The following is a 20912-nucleotide window of genomic DNA, read 5'->3' as shown; positions in this document are numbered from 1 at the left end:
AAACTTTAAATATTTGGAAACATGAAAAAAAGAAAGGTGATATGCGGACCTTCTTTTTAACTGTTGCTCTCAGCTCACCGAAGTGTCCTCCTCCCTCCGACACTTTGTTATGCAACTTACCATGGCTTGGAAGAGATATTCCTTGAAATTCATCCTTTGCAGGAAGATAAGAAAAGGAGTAAACTATACTACATTGGCTCTGCACACAGATCTGGGCAGTTGTATTATCCAATTTGGCCAAAGCAAATTGAGTAATTATGGGCATTTTATTTCTTCAAATGAGTGGGTCAATGGTGCTAAGGAAACTCACAAAGGTCTTCTTGGGTCTTGGCTACTTGTCCAAATCTCTGTGAGCTTGTGGTTTGGCTTTGCTGAGTTTTTAAAACTCTTGTCTTGGTAAACCAGTTTGAAGTTTTCCTTTGACGTCATTGCAGTTTTTTTCTGGCACAATCTGGTTGTAACTTTGCGAGACAAGTAAACCGTGGCCAAACTGAGATTCTGCAAGGCAGAATCTTATCAAGTTGAAGAAAATACATCCCTTGCCCTTGCATAGCTCAAAAGCAGAGACAAGTGAGTTGTGAGATGAATGTTCTGAAGAAGATACAGAATAAATTCCAAATCCAGGGAGACTCCATGGATGAAACCTTAGGGAAAGAAGCAGGGTCTTCATGTTTTGACAGGCAGAGATGGTGGGAATAAGTAAGTGACGAAAACAAATCAAATAGAGGGAACGGTGACATCTAGGCATCGTTGTGGGACTGACCAGAAAACAGTGATTATTCCAGTGTTGTTACTGCGGAAGGCAGGAGTGGGTGAGTTCCCAGACTTTCTTATCTTAGTCTTCCTATAACTGTTCCATTTGCTAAGACACTCTTCCCACCCACATTCAACAGTTGGTTGAGTATCTCACAGGGCTTCTTTCTCTCCTTGATAATACTTAACAACTGTAATTAAATAATCAATGATAAAATTATGTGTTAACATTTGCTCCCCTTTTCTATAATATATACTCCATGAAGACCAGTGTCATAATTTTTTTTGTTCATGGAAATATTTCTATTATTTAGCATGGTGTTTTGTACATTCATAGGTACTAAAGAAGACTTATATATTGAATAAAGGTATAAAATGAGTTAGCTCACCTATATGTTAATTAAAAATGCATTACTCGATTGATAAGGCCAGTAGAGTAGGCGGCAGTTAGGATGTGGTGACACCTAAATGGAATTCTAATAAGTTTAGATTTCATTTGGAAGACAATGATGTTTGATTTCATTTCTTTATTCAAACTGAAAAAAATACCTATGTAAGTGTTTATATTGTTTTTGGCACCGTGTTAAATACTGTGCAAAACATATGATGATGATTAGAATATTCTGCCAGGATCTTGCAGAATAGTAGGAGGAAACAGATAAACAGCTGTAACAAAGAATGCAGAAGATCTTTATTAGAGACATGCTCTGTGTGTGTAAGAACACAGACAAAGAATAAATTTATTTTGCTTTTGGGGGCAGTTGGACAATGAATGACCCCAGAAGAGATGGCTTCTTATTATGAATTTGAAGTTGAGGAGTGTTTTCCAGGTAGGAAATAGGGGCAAAGACCATATGGGCATTTCTATTTTCAGCAATATAAAACACTGGATAATGTAAAAAAGAAAATCTTTCAAAAGAAGAAGGAAGAAAGGAAAGAAGGAAGGAAGGAAAGAAGGAGAAAAAAACCCAATAATTATACAGAGGAAAGGTTTAAACAACATAGCTGATACTGCAAGAAAAGACAGGAAGCCCTCAGATGCTAATCCTGAAGTGAGAGCACAGACCCACTGAAATAAGGGATTGCTAAGCATGGCAGCTTCACCAATAACATATAAGTTTTTGTGTGTGTTTGTTCATTTTTCACAGCTGCACTTGTATCAAATGAAGACAACGGAAAAAGGGTTGAGAAGGCTCAGAGTAGCACTAAGAGTAGAGATTTGTACATAACATTAAAACTCCAAGAGGACATTCCCTCAACAAAATAATGTACAAGAAGGAAAGATAATGCAATCAGGGTTGCAAAAGAGGAGGTGTGTCTCAGTTTTGGCTCTGGGTAGAGAGAAAAGTCATTTCCCCCAAGGGTTGGTACCTACTAACAAGTCCTCCTATGAGCTTGGATTCAAATTCATCCTACCTGTGTGGACATGAAGCCAAATAGCAGAAGTAATTTCAGAGTTAGTTCCCTCAAGTAACAGTGAGGAGTGAGCGCTAATCCTCTCTGGTGGACTCCCAAGAAAACCAATGGCAAAATATATCCATAGGAAATGTTTTAATGATTACATAGGTAAGATCACAACAAACATGGGAAAACAAGCCACGATAAGTAAGAAATTGACCTAGAAAGACTGAAGATACCTGATTCACAGACCCAGAATAAAATCCTAATTTAAAAATATGACAAGAAAATACAGCCAGGCAGGTTTAGATAGTGAAGTGGAACTTCTCAAAATGAGATTACACTAATAGAAGTGGAAATCTGTTTAGAAGTTAAAATTTTCTTGCTGAAGAGTTAATTATTTAACTTGACATTAGATGTGAAAAATTAACCCAAATACAGTGTACATGGAGAGAAATGGAAAATATACAGGAAACATTATGGAATGATGAAAGGGAAGAATTTGGTTGGTGATACACTAAGAAAAACTAACAAATGTCTCAGTGGAGTTACAAAAAAAAGGAAGTGGAAAGATTGGGAGAAAGCAATATTGGGAAGATATATGTATACTAAGAACTTCCCATATTTTTAAAAAAATGCACCAATTAGATTTGGGAAGTCCGATGAATCACCAACAAGGTACGTATAGAGAAAACAAAGCTAAAATCATTATAGCACATAACACCTAGGAAGAGCAACAGCCATAACCTGTAAAGAGAGATGATCTATGAAATATTAGATTAGGCTTAAACTTCTGAAAAGTAAGAGGAGAAGACATGAAGAATATGTGTTGTTTTATTGTTGATGGTGGTACTGAGGATCAAACTCAAGGCTGTGACTGTGCTAGGCAAGAAATAAAGCCTCATAATCTATAGACAGTTGATCCTCAAAACATTAGACCAGGATTGAACTTCTGAGAAGTAATAATGGAAGAGAAGACACAAGGAATATTTTTTTTTTTTTGGGTGGTACTGGAGGTTAAAACAATGGCCATAAATACATGAGGCAAGTGCTCTACCACTGAGTTATGTCCCCAGTCCCACAGGAACTATCTTTAAAGTACTAATAGAAAATAATAGACAATAATCATCACTCTATTACTCAATAAAAATTAGTTCAAGAGCATGTTTGAGAGATTCCACTTTTGGCAGGGCAGCATAAGGAGGTTTTAAGAATTTCTCTCCAGTGAAACTAGAGAAAGTGATTTTTAAAAAACTCATCATTTAATATCTCTGGAAATTGTCTTGAAGGTCAGATAGCAAGTAAGAGAACTCTTTTTTTCCCGATAAGGTTTTCTAACCCTCAGTAGGAACAGTGCGATCCTGTGACGCTTGATCCATGACTTGCCCCCTTCCTATCCTGTACGCAAGTGATGTAAGTACTACTCCGGAGACGGAGGTAGTGGAGGATTTGACCAAGAAGATAAGCCTCTCTCTCTTGCACCCCTTGAATCTCTCAGCTAAGGACCACATGTGGTATGTAGGATATGCTTTCCACCCCTCCACTAAAAAATGTCCACGTTCTAATCCCCAGGACCTATGAATATGTTACCTTTCATGGTAAAGAGAACTTAGCAGATATGGTTAAATTAAGGAGATGGGGGATCATCCTGGACTATCTCAATAAATCAAATCTAAAGAGTATACTTTAAAATCGACTAATTTAGTATATTAAAAATAAAAGGTATTTCCCAGATGGAATTATACAGTGCAGAACAAGCCACAAGGAAGATAAACAATATATATGTTATATAGATATCTTACAGATAATTAGGATGCAGAGTGTTGAATATGTGGAGAACTTCTACCGATCAAGAAAAGACAAACAACCCGAAGGAGAAGCAACCACAGCTACGAGTAAGCATTTCACTAAAAAGGCAACACAGATAGCTTATCATTTATGGAGATGTGCTCAGTCTTATCAGTTATCGGGAATGCAAATGAAAACCACCACAAAACACTATTTCACAGTGCTAGGTTGGAAAAGAAATTAAAATTTCACAATGACAAGTACAGTATTGGCTAAGAAAGACAACAATATAAACTAACCTATGCGCAAGTCATAGTATAAATTAACCCCACTTACCTAGTAAAGTTGGAAAGGTTCTTCATTATAGGAGACAGAAATTCTATTTCTTTTTCTTGCTATTATTGTTTTTATTAATATATATCTGCAATACAGAAGAGTGACAAGCATCTTGGTGAATCAGTATATATACATATACCACATCTTTCTTTCCCTTCCTCTCACCACCTTCCATCTTCCCTCATCCCCTCTTACCCTTCCCATTTCTATGAAGTCTACCTCCCTGTTTCTAGCATCTATATTTTATTTTCTTTTTTTCTTTTTTCTTTTTGTTCTGTTTTTTTGTTTTGTTTTTTCTCCTGTACCGGGAACCGAACTCACGATGTTGCGCTTGCCAGGCAGGCGCTTTGCCGCTGAGCTAAATCCCCAGCGCCCCCAATTTTTTTTTTTTTATTTTTTGGTTTTTCTCTGGTACCGGGAACCGAACTCACGACGTTGCGCTTGCCAGGCAGGCGCTTTTGCCTCTGAGCTAAATCCCCAGCCCCTATTTTCCTCTTTAAATTGTGTATATTTTGGGTTTCTCAGATAAAAACAAACCAGGCAATATTTAACCTTCTGTGCTTAGTCTATTTCACTGATCCTTATGGTCTCAAGGTGCATTTAGAAATTCTAAGTTTATCACATAAAGAAACTTGTGTTCATAGGCCTCAAGAAGACATGAGTAAACTTACTGATCGGTAAAAGTGGTTTCTAAGGGTTAAAGACTCATATAAATGGGAATTTGAGAATAGCAAAATTATTTTAAAAGGGAAAAGACGTGACTTAATAGCTTTTGTATATTGATGGAGATTTCTCTTATGGGTTTTAAAAACAGGCAGGTCTGAATTGAATCCTGGGTTGCCCATTTACCAGTCACATGACCTTGGGCCTGTTTAAACTTGCTAAACCTTGATCATTGTCTTCATAGACTGAGCGTATGAACCCTATTTTGCAGATTGTGATGAGAATTAAGCATATTACAATGACACTTATTATGTAGTAATGCCTTGTAGACACCAACTATTATTACTGTCTCATTGAACAGATTGGACAACAACCCACTACAAAGAGAAGGCACAAAGGAGTCAGGTATTTACTGGGCATCTTCAAGGTCTCAGTTTCTCTTCAAGAGAAGGGAAAATAAAGTCTTTAGGGTTGTGAGTTCAAGTGAAAAGAGAATATTCCCTCCAGGTAAAATGTGAAGCACAGGTATGGGAGGGTGGTAGAAATATACAGGTCTTAGGGATTCAGGATCAGCCTGTGAGTCCTGTCTCTAACTTGGATCTGTAACACTGGGCAAATCATTTAAACTCTCTGGTCTCAGTTTATTCTACATAAAAATGAAATGATGATGCACCAGACTGCTGGGAGGATTAAGAGAGAAATATGCACAAAAGCTCCAATATGCAAAGGATTATCCAAAAATCTTAACACCAATAATAATAATATGCTTCTATTTTCACCCTCCTCTTTACAGAATTCTCCTGCCTGTACAATCTGGCACCTAATATACTATTGCTGGAGCTAGGACTCCTGCTTCCTAGAGCTCTCCCTCTTATTCATTAAAAGCTACCAATCCCAAGTCCCTTATTCTCAGAATCTTGGAAGAAACCTGATTGGAACCATTTATACTTTTCTACCAGCAGATAGTGGCTCCCCACTTTACCCTTATCTTGAATTGTGTGGGCTATCATGCCAGCATCTTAAAGATTGATCTTGCAGAGAAAACCCTTTAGTGAAAATACTGGCAAGTACGATTTTAGGTGTTATGGGAGGTCGTTGTGTCATAATTCCCAAGGCAAATTGACAAGCAGTGCCAGCCAGCAGCTCAGAAAACAAAACAAAACAAAACAAAATTGCAGAGTCCTGCTCCTTGTATATCCTAAGAAATGCTGTTATTGTCCCACAGCTCGGTTACTCTGGATACAGATAGACCCAGCTTCCCAGCACAGGTTGAAGGCAAGTTTTGGAGGATAGACCTGTGTCACTTCCACCTTCCCATCCTTTTTCATAGCTCTTGAGACTTCCCCCATCTAGAGCAAAAGCGAGCTCACCAGCAACTTTAGAAATGATAATTAACCAGTCCTTCTAATGACTTAATAATCACACCCTGCATTGCAACTGGCCTGATATTTTTCAGGCTTCTTTACAGTCATTAATTCTGCATTCAGCTGCCTGGAGCTGTAGGTCACCCTGATCACCTTCAGGGTGTGGCTGAATTACCAAGACAGGTAATCTGTCTAGGGTCACCCAGCAGTGTCTGCAGCTCAGTTACCCACCAGCCAGTGGGAATCAAGGTTATAAGGTCAGGCCTTCCCTCAGCACCCTCCTCCCCAGCATACAAGGTTCTAGCACCATTCCCCCATCTGGGTTGAACCTACCCTTTCATCTCTGATTTCCTGGTGTCGTGTCAAACAAGAAGTAGTCCAACACAGTGACTTACATTAATGTATGCTGATTAATACACCTTACTTTAAGTTTCCCAGAGATTTGTGTATATTAACAAAGGGTCTTCTGAAGCTCCAAAGCTTTAATCCATGACGATGAAGCTCTGACTGCAGAATTCTAGGCATGCTCACCATCACTACACAAAGGTATTTTAGCAATGGGGATCTTTGGGGAGAAGCTCCTCCATGCAGGCCCTGTAAGCTTGAGCATCTTGCCGGCTCTGCCCCCCTGGCGCCTACCCCAACCCTTGTCTTGTGCAAGCTTGGTTAACAGTTCACTCTCTAGGAACTAGAAACAGGGAACTAGGATGCCGGTGTAACGCATTAATTAAGAACCAGAAGTTGGTTCTCTCTTAATTAATTCCACCTGAGCCTACATTCCTTCAGACACCCAAACTGTGTGCCAAGCCAACCTTTGCCCTGGTGTGATCTGGGCCAACCCAGCACACGGTGCCAGGTTTGGGGATACTCAAGCACATGACTCACAGTGGCTCAACAAGTTCATGTGTGTGTTCACATGTGTGTGTGTGTGCACGTACGTGTGAAGCAGTGCAGCAAAGGTGACCACCTGAGGGATGAATGCCCCCCAAGCCACCCTAGCTGGGGAGCCTGTGGGAAACAAAAGCACAAAGTCTAATAAAGTGCCGGTGACCAACGATAATGGTTGTACTTCAAGTTCTGAATTATGCACCCTAATGAGGGGTTCAGAAGGCACAGGGATGCATAGCTAACCCCAAAGTATTTACAAGGGGTTTAAGAGTAACTTCTAGGACTTATTATTTGTGCTGGAGCTATTATTATTATTACTATTATTATTATTAAAAAGAAACATAAGGATTTAAAATCAAGACAGTCCCTCCGGGAGTGCTTAGCACTTCTGAAAGCCATCTTGCAGTTTCGCCCCCAAAGGGGACTTTTGGAGCAGTTAATCTGGGTGGAAAAAAATCAGCTATAAATATTTAGCTGATGCATTGAACAGATTTGGGAGCAAGCTTTTGTACCTTGGACTCTCAGTAATGAGTTGAAGGACTTAGTGAAGATTCTCAAGGTAAAATCTGCTGTGGAAAATTCGCTTTCTATCCACTTTGTTCATATTTTCAAATTCTACATTCATCCCCTTACAAATTACGCAAGTTAGGCAAGTGATAATTCTCTGGGCTTCAGTTCTTTTTATCTGTAATAATTTGGCAGAGTTTCAGTGGTGATTAAGCAAGATAATAATTATGATTATTGTTTATGATAACAATAATTGTTAACATGTGTTGAGTCCTTAGCGTATGCCAACGTACATTTATATTCCCAGTTTACAAACAATTTGTGAGCTACATAGCAGGAAACTGAGGTTAAGGGAGATGACATAATACGTGCTTGATAAATATTCATTTTCTCAAAACAAGATATACAAAGTAACTATATTTTGATTAAATTTGAAAATGTGAGGAGATAAAATGGAAAGGACGCACTAAGTATTAGTGATGGTTTTATCTAGGAGGTGGGTCTGCATATGATCTTATTTTTTTCCTATGTAGTAATCTTATTTTTTTCCTATTTGTATTTTCCAAAAATGACTATTTGTTACTTTGGTGGTAAGAAAAAAATTAGAATGAGTTTAAGGGTGTGGATAATGAATATGAAAGCATTTTTCATACCTGTCTTCTGTCTTGCCTTAGGAATTAGGGCTTGAAGAACTATCCTGCTCACCTGGCTGGGCTCCCTTAGCTCTGTAGTTGTGGTAGAGAAACAGAAGCGATAGAAAATATGGTCTAATTATGCTACTAGGCTTAAAGGATCAGAGGTGGGAGAGTCCATAATGGTACCGGCATTATTGGGTTGCCGGATGATCCAGTAGCTACTCAGCCCAAGAAGATGGAACCAACAGACCAAGCAGATCAAGGATGTAGCACTGGTCTAAGGTGGAATGGCTGGAAGCTCTGTAGAGTCTCCAGTGCAAGTCTGTTAGCAGGCTGATGACATGGGAGGTTGATAGCCAAAAGTGATGGTGGAGACTGGGGCTCTTCCAAAATGAACACACTTTTTTCTTTATCCCTTTCTTTTTCTTGTGCAGGCTACAAGCCCATGGGTCGGTCTTATCCCCTCAGTTTGCTCTCCTACATCATAGTCATCCATGGACACACTCAGAACTGCACCTCTAATTCACCAGGGATTTCTTGATCCATTCAAGTTGACACATCTTGACTAATGGTCCCAATAGTCCTGCAGAAAAATTCAGAATTGGATGTTAACTGGTTAACTCTGACATGTATTTTCTCCATTTCATTTGCTTTTCAGTGCATAATTTTAAAAGTATGCCAAAATCAATAAAGCAGCAAAGAATATTCTCTTTACTTATTGACACATACATACATATTTGTGACCTCCCATTGCTCTGAAGAGGAGTTCTGAATATCTGACTCCAATTACATTTTGTGTGACATCAATGTCTGTATTTAGTGTCTAGAAGAATCTGTACACTGAGAAAGGAAGACATAGCAAGCTCAGAAGAAGTCATAAGAAGCATAAGAAGAAGTGTGTTGGGATTGGAGAGAGTTCCAAGCCCTGTCTAAGGTCACGGGTATATAATTTTGTTTGAGGACTGCTCTTTGTACCAGTCCCTTTGTCTCAACAGGTAAGCACAATTCCAAGGCATGTGCAGAACGCACAGAAAGAGCCTGTGGACTAGTCCAGGGTCTCCCCTCAAGATTCACCAAAGACATCCTGTGTGTGTGTGAAATTCAGGAAGCTACGGGGATGGCCCTGGCCCAAGAGAGTGGGCTGGGCAGAATTCTCCCACAAGCCACCTGTCTGGTCCTCTCGGATTCTGTCCCCACCTTGCAGATGACCCAACCACAGACCACGAAGGGACTGGCTGGTGATAGCAGCACTCTCTGTTGAATTTTAAGCATTCTAAATTTTATCTCAATTAAGCCTTCTGACAGCTGAAGAAGACAAGTACAACTGTGGGCAGCTGCACTGGACAGTTAGGGCAGCTGAGACTCACAGAGCTTAAGCGACTTGTCCATGCACACAGATAAATAGCACAGCCGAGACTCAAATCCAAGTCTGTCTGACCACACAGGCTCCATGCTCTTATCTCCAGCAACATGCTGCCTCACCAGCTCACCCAGTTAAACCCGTCTCAGCTGCCTGTCCTGTGTCATGTTCCACAGCCCCGTTTCCCCCTACAGGTATATCAGACAGGGACTCACTGTCTTTATGTACCACCTTTGGATCCCATGCCCCCCTTCTCTACATGTTTGCGTTTATCCATCCATCAGGTACAGCTGAAGTCCTTCCAGTCCTTCCCATTTGGATTAATCTTTCCCTCCAAGCTTCAGTCACAGTGAGTTGTAAACAAACAAACAAATAAATAAAATTTACACGTGTACTGTTTGTATTGGTATCATTGTAACAGTAAGTAGAATAGTGGTCCCCTCTTCCCACAGATGTCCATGCCCTAATCCATGGAACCTGTGACTATGCTTCCTTACGTCGCAAAAGGAACTTCGCAGGTGTAGTTAGCGTTAAAAACCGAAAGATAAGGAGCTGATCCCGTGCTATCACTGAGTCTTGACAAGTGGGAGAGGAAGAAAAGAGTGGGTGACAGAAATGTGACACTAGAAGAATTTAACCTGCTACTGATGGCTTTGGAGGCAGAGAAGGCCAGGAGCAAAGGAATATGGTGGCTTCTGGAGACCAGGAAGAGACTTCAGCGGGAAACCAGCAGAAAATGGGGCTTCAGTGCCATCAGCACAAGGAGCGGGATTCTAGTGCCTCCAGAAGGGAAGATTGCAGGCCAACACCTGGGTTGTAGTGTCAGAAGTCTCACCCGGAGGCTGTAAAAATAACAAACATGTATTTTTAAACCACTAAATTTGTGATAATTCAGTATAATAGCAATAGAAAGTCAATATACTTTCACAGGGTGTTTGTTTTATCACAGCATTTGTGCCATTCTGATTGTTTGAAATCTATCTATCTATCTATCTATCTACCTATCTATCTATCTATCTAATCTTTCAAAGTGTAGCTATATAGAGAGAGCCTAGCCAGCAATCTACACACACTTCAGAAAAAGAAAAACTTGTAGAGATATTTTAATATTAAGTTTGTTGAGCCATCACAATATTAATATGTTACCTTTGGCTTCTATGATGACACGAGTTGCTCAGAGTGGTGGCCATTAGCTTCCAGACGTTTATGTGTATGGAGAACTGCTGCTTGGATAACCTTGGCCAAAGTATCCAGTGAGATTGCTGCACATGTATTTTCAACTGCTTCTCTAAGGGCCAACAGTGTAGTGGGTTTTCTGTGATTTCTAGGGTCCCCCATAAATAAAAGTATTAAAAAAATATACAAGTTTTTCTTTTCTTGAAATATGTATACTTTTTTAAGCAAAGTCTGTATATATAGAGAGGACATATAGAAATATATATCTTATATCTCTATATATCTATATATCTCTATTTATCTACCTGGATCTGTCTCTCTGTATGTCACTAGATTCTCACTGAATAAGTTTCAGCTATTTTTATATTTCTCACAGCATACGTATTCTATCACCTTCCTTTAAGTCGTCGATGTCACCTCAATAACTACTTCATTCACAGAAACATCTCAGGCACTGAGGTACAAAGTCAAGTTATCAGGGTAATTGGTGGCACATTTCCCAGCTCTATGGGATTTCCTTCCTTCTAGGCACGCACACAAGAAGACAGTACGGTTCTGCCTACTGAAGTTCAACGTGGACATGTGACCTGCTTTGGCTGAGTTATGAATAAATGCTCTCTGTCTTTCTCTGTCTCTGTTTCTCCCTATCTCTTCCTTTATAGTACTGGGGATTAAATGCTGGTCTCTCACACTGACCTACACCCCTAGTTCTTTTTTTATTTCTCATTTTGAGTGAGAATCTTGCTGAATCTCTAAGTTGCCCAGGCTGGAGGCAAACTTGTGATCCTCCTGCCTCAGCCTCGTAGAGTTTTGGGATTGCAGGTGTGTGCCACCACACCTAGTTTGTCTCTCTTTTTCTTCAGCACTTCACCTGGTGATGTTTGAGGTGCTAGCAGACTTGCAGCTAGCACCCCTTAGTGATTAAGGAGTGCAGAACCTGTTGGTTGCTCTATAGTGATCATGTTGAGAAAATGAGAAATAATACCTTTGTTTTAAACTCTCAGATTCTGAGGTGTTTGTCCTTGAGTTTGTTAGCCATCTAGACCAAAAAGGTCATTTTCTGCCTTGCAGGTTCTTATAACATTTGGTAAGGGAAATAAGACACATTCACAACTATGCAGAAGAGGTAGTCTAGTGCATTTCTGGGCACCCATTGAGACCCAAAGACAGAAGGACACAGGCCTCACACAGCTGAGGGCAGGCAGCCCACAAGACAGTGGATGATTGATGCTAGAACGTGGGCTGCAGACAGAGGGCTGGAGGGTTTGAAAAGCAGCCTCATGGACAAGATAAGGCATGAACCCTGGAGTGAGGCAGATCTGATTCAAATACCACCTCGGCTCCTTCCTATGAGACACTGAGAAAATGGCTGAGCTCAATTTCTTCCTTTGCAAAAGGAGGTGTTAATGTTAAGCTTGGAGAGCGGTGAGGTCTGGGAAGCACTGTGTACAGAGAAAACAGTACAAGTGTGTGGGGTACTGCTGGTGGTCAGTGGGTGACAATGAAGTCAGCATCTCATTCGGAGAATGGGAAGTCCCTTTGCAAAATTAGGCATGGTCTCACCCAAGCAAAAAGCTAAATGCAAAGCAGATGAGCTGCAGTTCAGAACCGTGGAACACTTTCCTTAAGGAAGTGCTTCCTCTGCTGGACTAGCATCTTTAATTGGGCTTCTCAAGAGAGATGACCTCTCTGTGACTTCCAGGTTTGATGCTTCGATGCTTCTAGCAAGCACAGAGCAAGCCCTGACTCACCAACCTTATGTGGGCGGCAGGGACCCTTGCGGCTGCAGCCAAGACGTAATCTCCCAGCCACCTGCAGCCAGGCCTGCTCAAGCCTGTGCTGTGGGGAGCCCGAGCCCGCACTCTGCTGGAGGGGGGCACTAACAGGGGCATTTGGCAAAACCGCAAACTCTGGGGAAGACTCCTTTAAAATTCACCCTTGGCTTGCCGAAACCCATCCTTTCTTCTTTATCCTAGCTATCTTAAAATATCTCTTATTTTTTTTTTTCCTGATTACAAAAAGCAAAGTAGAACTATCAGTGAAAATACAGATAGGTATAGATAGATAGATAGATAGATAGATAGATAGATAGATAGGTAGATAAACTAACTAACTAACCAACCATTATTCTCCCAACCCAGAGATAACCTTTCTCAGTGCCTGGATATTTTTTTTCCCAGATCTTTTTTCTAAGTGTATGTACATGCGTGCAATTGCCATTTTTACATTAGATATCAATATTTCAGCAAATATCTTTGAGACTATATCTTTTCTCAGATCATTCATCATATCATAATTTTTAGTGGTAATAGCTCTCACCTTTGGTTAGTTCCTCAGGCTAAATTCTAGTAGCTGTGTTGTGGGGTCCAAAAGGAAATGCATTTTTAGGACAGCCACCCTGACTTTCAGCCCAATTCTTTTCTTAGAATTTTGCTTATTGATAGTGAAAGCCTTCTCTGGGAGCCAAAGCAGAAGTGAGTGCTAGGTCTTTATGTCACCGAGTCCCTTGCATGGTAGTGTTCCAATCGGTCATACTAAAGGATGTTTCTCTGCTGGCTTCAGCAGCAACCATAAGAGCAGCTCTGGTTATTGTCGTTGTTGTTATTATTACCTTCTGTATTGTTTTCCTGCTCTGAGATCCCGTCCAGCTGGGCTCTCAAGCAGCGGGTGTGCCATTGGCAGGGTGCTCTGCTGTCTTCTCATGGAGCAGAGCACAGAGGTTCTGGAAGTTTCTCTGTCTGAGTGGGTGAGGCCAATTTATGCTTGACCCCTGTGAGCCCCTCGACTGTAGACAATAGGTCTTCTATGCTGTTTGCCGAGTGACACCTGCGAGAGTGTGGTGTTCATTGTTATTCCCTTTCCTTGGCAGGCTTGTCTATTGAGCTTGGCTTCTGCTGACTAAAGTAAGGGAAGCTGACCTAGTTGAGGTGAACAGCTTGAAAGAAAAGTCCTAGTGTTGACATATGGCCTGAGGGCTCCATGTGAACCTGTCAAAATAAATACATATGCATTAATCATCCGAAATCAAAACAAGTCCCAGCATTGAGCACAGTACATGGCACTCTGCACAGGCACTCGGCGAGTGTCTGCTGAGTTAAAATATGGATGGTGGACGAAGGAGGACATTACATTATCCTTTGCCTTCTTTTCCTGAACCTTGAGTGCTATGCACCCAGAATCAGATCTTCATGTTGCCAGAGATCCTTTCACAAGAGAGATGGAGGACTCTGCAAGGTTCATCTGTAAGGGTATACAGACATTTATTTTTCAACTCTTGTACAGTCAAGGACAAAAATGCATGGGTCTAAAAGTGCCTGGAAGTTTATAATAAAGAAGAAGACTGACTTCCCAATCATAAATCAAGTGTAAGCTTATTATAAAAATACTTTCAGACATGTATGGACTCAGAAAACTCACTTCCTAAGCAGATGTTCTTGGGAAGATCACTCACTGATGCACTTCACTAAAAAAGGTGAGGAGGGGAGTAAATCAAGCCATGGAATCCAGGATCCAGGGATCCAGCTCAGAGGAGGGGCTCAGGGCATTTTACAGGATGATGACAAAAGTGAAGACCAGACTAACATCAGGACAGCAGACTTCCAGAGCAGCCAGCATACACTACAGGAAGAAGGCCTGCAGCCTCAAAGAGCAGTACACTGAGAAGAAAGCTGAATTCTTTGATTACATGATGGGTTGTTCTTTGTTGCAAATTTTACATGTGAGAAAATTGGGAAATGCATTAATATTAGGTACACAAAACTAAGCAGAGGAAAAAAATGAGCCAATTGGTTAGTATAGGAAAAAATGTACAGTGAAGGAAATCTAAAGACAATACATAATTTAGTTCATCTAAATAGTGAACACTGTTTCCATATGCATTATCATGTAAGGTGAAAATGAATAACAAAAATTGACATGTTTCCATGTGAGTGAATAGGGGAGGAAAGTGTTACTTTGTAAGAGGGCACAGGAAGAGCCAAAGAAAGGTAATGTACATAGCTAAATCCTGATCCTCTGTTATAGAAAGTCAAGAGAAGCTTCTAAGACTGAAAAACTACGATGTAACAGTCTAATTATGTTACGTAAAGATGGAGAGGTTAATTCCAAAGAAACAGTTTAAAGGTGGAATGTCATTGCTTTTTGGGACAGGAAATTAATGTAGGAAAAACAGAGTAAAGGTTCCTATATTTCGCAATGAGATTTTGACTTTTAAAAACTAGGCACATATATTTTTAATTAAATTAATAAGACTACCAGTGAATGTTCTAGCGAGGAATTGGTGCAAACTTCTTGAGTTTTGATAACTAACTCAGTGTTTGTTTGCTCTTTAAAAAGTAACATCCCCTACATTTGCTTCTGGGATAGTCACTAAGAGAAAAGGGGGTGACTCAGAAAGAGGGATCTTGGACACTTTGGCTTTGTGTTGAGGTTCCTGGTGAAATTGCATTAAAATAAAAGGGTCAGTTGCATAAAAGTTGGAAAGCACAGGCTAGACATCCCTATATATTTTCCAGGGACTAGATTTTTCTCAGGAGCCTAGGAGGTCCATGTGCCAACCTGGGGGCCCCCCCATGAGGTACAAGGTGTCACTCATGCAGGAAAAGGAGTTCACTGTCATCAGTAAGGCCTCCAGCTCTTCTCTCTAGAAGGGAGAAGGGATTCATGACACTATGTGTACTGGGACCAAAAATCTATCTATGACTTTCATAATATGGGAGTGTTGTGTGATGCTAGGAAAGAGATCGAGCTAACAGAAGAAACTATGACCCTGAGCCCATAATCTTAGCCTCAGTGACCCTCTGATCTGCCCAACTGGATCAACCACTGAAGGCACAAGTCCTGGACCACACCCCCTCTACAACACATCCCTTAGCAATAAAGGTGAGCAACCAGCGAGCCCTTGTGTGTGGCCAGCCACTGCTCGAAGCATGTCACTTGGATTAACTCCTTTAATCATCGCAACGCTAAAGTTAGCTACTGTTCCTCACCACATTTTATAGATGAGGAACCCGAGGTGCAGAGTTGGTAAGTAACAGGCCAAGAGTCACACAGGGAGCAAGGGGCGGGGCCAGGATCCGACCCAGAGCTCACAGTGGCCTTCAACAGCTTCCCCTTCCTGCTCTTCTACCACACACACTTTATACTCTTTTTCCTTCAATAAGCCCTGAAGTCCATTCATGGAGACACTCATTGAGCTTTTCTGTGCCCTTTTCATTCTTTCCCTGTCTGGTTTGTTTTCAATTAAATTAGAGTTTCAGCAAACATCAGACTCACTTAAAACCTAAGCCGAGAGCAAGAAATCGTTCACTGACAAAGCATCTGGCACCAGCCAGCCAACCATTTGAAATCAGCAGCAGCAATCAGATACCCGTGTGGTAATAATGTTTGAAGTCTCATATATCCAGCGGCTGACACCTAGTGAAACTGCTCACTCATGCCCCTGCTTGGAGCTGGGCAGAGAGCCGGGGGCTGGGAGCCTGCTGGGAGAATTTGTGAAGCCTATGGCCCCTGTGTACAGCAAAAACCAGAGACTGACCAGTCTTAGGTATCCTGTGCGTAGATCCAGCCAGTGTCTGAGTAAATGACTGGATGATTATGCGCAGCTTGGGGCTTAACAACAGGAGGGTGGCCAGAGATGGGCCAGCCTCCACTCAGTCACTCCTTGAGCCTTAGGAAACCTACTTGAATTTCTCCAGCATGTCAGGCTTGTTCAGTCTGTGCACTTACGTTCCTTCTGCCGGGAAGGCTCTCCCTCTGCCTCCCTCTGTTCACAGGAGTCTCACCTCTAAGTCACCTCTTCGAGAAGCCATCTGACCACCATAACTTACAGGAACTGCACGCTTCCCATGTGCATTTATTTCCCAAATCTTGTTTTAAAGCAAAAAAGTAAGAGGCAAAAGCTCTTATTACTGGCTGAATTTATGTATTTATCTTATTTTTCTTATTTGCTTATTGGATGGCCCCTTCCTTGCCATGAAAGCAGGACCTTTGTCTTGTATAGGTCTCCTTACCCTGAGGACCTAAAGCTGTGTTGATACACTGTAGATCCCCAGTGAGTATTCTCCAATGAATGAATGAATGAGTGAATGATTGACATGCACAGATGAGGCAGGTAGGAGGCAGTCTTGAGCCTGTGTTGTGGGAGGGAGAACGTGGGCCTTCTTTCTCACCAGGGACTTGTCCTTCTCACTGACTTTTGCCAAGCCATCTACTTTCCTGGTTACCCTCTTCCCTCCCTAGCACGGCAGATCTTTCCAGTCTCAGGGAGACAGTGTGAAGCTTTGCTATCCTTTTGGGGGATTGAAGCCAGGATTATGTCAAGGCAGAGGGAAGACGGAGCCCCTCATAGACCTACTGTCAGGGACCGCTTGCTAGAGGCTGTCCTTCAGGGACAGGGCTGCCTCCTGGGGCCCAATCCTGTGCTAGCCTGGCCTGCACATTGGCCCTGGACTCTCACATCAGTGCTCTGTTTCTCATGCTGCTTTCCTCGGAGGTTCCTGGCTTAGACTGAGCAAAGCCAGGTACATCTTGAATGAGGAACGGGAACTGGCTCAACTCTGTCGATGTCCCTCTCTGTCCTCTCATCCCGATCCCCATAGGAGAATACACATCTCTGAGCCAGGGATGACCTTGGCCAGGCTTACAGAGGCCAAGACCCACGGAGGAGAGTCAAGCCCAGCCTCAGTGGGGCTTTCAACCCGATCCTTTTCCCTCTCTCTCCTCCAGCCCCGCCCCAGTGTGGTGCAACCCTGACCTAATGGGTCACCAGACTGGGGGAACCTGAACAGTTGGAGGCCAAAGGAAGCACTTGATGACAAGAGGGTGTGGGAGGTGAGCAAGCAGAGGAGGTGTGGGGGTTTCAGATGGGGACCTGGGGAGAGTGGGGAGGGCAGGGAGGGGCCCTGGGGTGACTTATGTTCAAATAGAGATGGATTTTAGAGTTCAGCTTCATTGTATTTATCACAGTGAAATCTTACGAGAGTGATGTGAATGAGGCCCTGTATGCATTGCTATGCTATTTGGTTTTGATAAAAAGTGGTATTGTACAAGATGTTCCTTGGCCACGTAAAACCTCGCTGCAGAGCTAAGGGTGGCACAGGGCCATACCACAAGTTGTGCAATGCCGTGGCAGGGAAAACAGAGTTGCTTCTCAGGGATTAAGGCTGGTATTTTAATTTGAACTTTAAGAAAGAGATTGAAGGAGCAAGAAAGAAAAAGAGAGAGAGGAGTAAAGAGAAAAATCAGGAAAGAAAGAAAAAGAAAGGTAAGTAGGAAGAGAGGACTTGAGGAAGAGTGAAAGAATAAAGGTAAAAGAAAGAGAATCACGCCATTTAATGGGAGAAAATTTCGCAGAATAGGAACAGGCTGATAGGATCTGACAGAGAAGATCTTTGCTTTTTTTTGGCTACGATTTTACCTTTCTACCTTTGTTCCAAAGTTTTGCTGTATCTATAAGCACACGCTTTTCTGTCCTTCTTATTACTTAAGACTAGGAGCCAGAATGTCTGAGGCGCTTCTTTCAATTTTGTAGTTGCCAGAATGGTTTAGTACTGTTCCTACATTATAGGCAAGGCATAGACTTTTCTCTCCCCGCCTACATCTAAACCTGGAACTCTGTGTGTGTGGCCTTTGAGAGATGTGAGAAGAGGTGAAGACCACTTTCTTTTCACTGCCTTCCTCCTTTTGTGGCTTCTTAGAAATCAGCACTAAACCAGAAACCAGCACTAAACCCTATCCAAGAGCCTTCAGGCAAGTGGTACAGTGGGAAGAGTATGAGGTGGGAATCAGACCTAAAGCCATAAGTGTCACATGGGGTTCTGAGCAGGTGAGGAGGTGGGTTTTGAGAAGGTAAGCACCTAGTGTATTTTAGGCAGCTGGTAGTTCTTAACTTCAATATTGACAGCTCATCATACCCTGCTGGAAAACTGTGGTTCATTTCTTAATCTTGTGCCTCGCAAACGAACTTGTGGCTAGAGAAAATTTTGCTATCCATATTTCTAAGGAAAACTCAAGCAAGACATTGGGGTGGAAACAAAAACCTTTTACCTCCTGTTGTCCCTAAGGACTATGGTTAGATCCGACTGATTGTGTCCCTGGAAAACTCTGCAGAACCAAGACCAAACCCAACATAGGTGACAGATATAACCTGCCATCATGAATGGGTGGCAGTTCAGGGGGACTTGGACTTCTCTTCTTTTGCCACCAAGTGTCCACACTGATGTCCTCCCTTCCTGAGCAGGTCAGTGTTTGCTTGAAGAGTTCCTGTCAAGGACTTCCGGCTCCTCCTCTCACTAGCTCCACCACCCTGTCCCACCTGACCTTAGCTCCCCTCCCAGTAACTGGCATAGCCTTCACCTCAAACATTCATCGTTTCTTTGTGTTGGGAACATCCAAAATTCCCTCTAGTAACTATTTTAAGTTATATAATTAATTGTCATCAACCATAATTATCCTACTGTGATCTGGAAACCCAGAAGCTATTCCTGCAATTCCACCTGTGCCCCCATACCTGCTCCCTTCCTAAGCACCTCCCTCTGGTAAGCCCCTGCTCATCTTCCGTAACTTCTGCCCGACTCAGCTCCTCTGAGCAGCCTCTCCTGACACCTCCCAGGAAACACCCACCTTAGCCACGTTGGCCCCTAACGCTGACTCCTATCTTAACCTCTGTGCTCTTTTCTCAAATCCCTGGAAATCTTTTGACTTAAGAACAATGTCACTAATTTCTGTGTCCCTAGTACCCAGTATTGTGCCTGGCTCATAGAGGGGGTCAGAGATTGCTCCTTAAATGAATGAATGAATGTGTGAATGAATGAAGTGAATATTAGAAGTGAAGAAATTTTCAGAAAAATATCTATCCGGTCACCAAAAAAAATTAAGAGGTAGATTTTAACCTTGTTAGATATTTTACCTTTGTTACATTGGATGTCTCTTCAAGCTGTGTTCTAACAGAGAATCGGCACCTCGCTATGCATTGTGTCAGTACCTGGCATATGACTCTAAATAGGCAGGTTCGAGGCCAGATTTGCTTCCTGAACAAGTGGAACAAAGAGTGAGTTTTTTAAATTATCCATTATAATCATAGGGCAGAGGCAATGAAGAGGATGTAAGGAAAGAAGAAAAAAAGATCCAATGCTGGCCAGATACTCTATTAGGTGCTTTCTAATATTATTTTATTTGTTTTTTACATTATTATTATTCCATTTTACAGAGGAGAAAAATCTGGCCCCCAGAAGTATTAGAGCTGGGCAACAGTGAAAGCTGAACGGAAGCACATTTGCCTCTCCATGCCAGGGGCTGTACAGTTCTAGAAGTCAGATTGTTATGTTTTCTAGATGACCTTGTTCTTTATGAATTTATAGATCAAGAAATGAAAGCACAGACACACAAGAGTATTGTCCTGGGACATCCGGCAGTTGGTGGCAACTTAAGATTCAACCTCAAGTCTTTGAATTCTCCTCAGCGACTGGAAGAATCAGGGAGGGCAGTGATTTAAGCATATGCAGACATAGCCCAAGGCCACTGCACCACAGGTTCTGAGACGAAGGCCTATGTTTTGAGAAAGAAACAACTTCAGAAATTCCCCAAATTTCAGAACTCATGAAACTTTCAGCTGACTCTGGGGAGGGGAAGAGAAAGAAACCTCCATACTTGACGGGCCCATATATTTCTTTACACCCTTAAATAAACATGCATGCATACCAGGAGGATGCTATAGATTAAGCTACCATCTTAATTCATTTCTTGTCTCATTTTACACACGGGTGATATTTGCCGGGTTTTAATGGTGCATTAGAAGATTATATATTTATTCAGATGCACTTAAGATTTCCCTCATGGTCTTCAGCTGACAGATGAATGCCATCACTTAGGCGTTCAGGAGGAAATGTTCACTTCTTTTCATGCAGCCCTCTGAAAAGTCTTGCTGGCTTTCAGAGATGCACGTCAGGGAAAGAGCTGACTTGGAAACAAAAGCAAATTCACAGCAAGGGCTCGCTGTCCTCCAGGTGCTGCTGCTGCAAGCACTTCACAGGCATGATTTCATTG

General features: G+C 41.9%; 1 long non-coding RNA gene across 1 annotated transcript; it reads left to right on the top strand.

The window, feature by feature from the left end:
* The first annotated feature begins 18091 nt into the window (after positions 1-18091).
* LOC106148449 lies at positions 18092-20593 on the top strand. The gene is made up of 2 exons (XR_001233897.1): positions 18092-18132; positions 20228-20593. It is a non-coding gene; the product is annotated as an uncharacterized LOC106148449 (long non-coding RNA).
* The last annotated feature ends 319 nt before the right edge of the window (positions 20594-20912 follow it).

The sequence above is a fragment of the Chinchilla lanigera genome, unplaced genomic scaffold (assembly GCF_000276665.1).
Source record: "Chinchilla lanigera isolate Chin_1 unplaced genomic scaffold, ChiLan1.0 scaffold00021, whole genome shotgun sequence".
NCBI lineage: Eukaryota > Metazoa > Chordata > Mammalia > Rodentia > Chinchillidae > Chinchilla > Chinchilla lanigera.
Note: the sequence above shows the minus strand (reverse complement) of the source record. Positions and strands in the feature narration are given on the sequence as shown.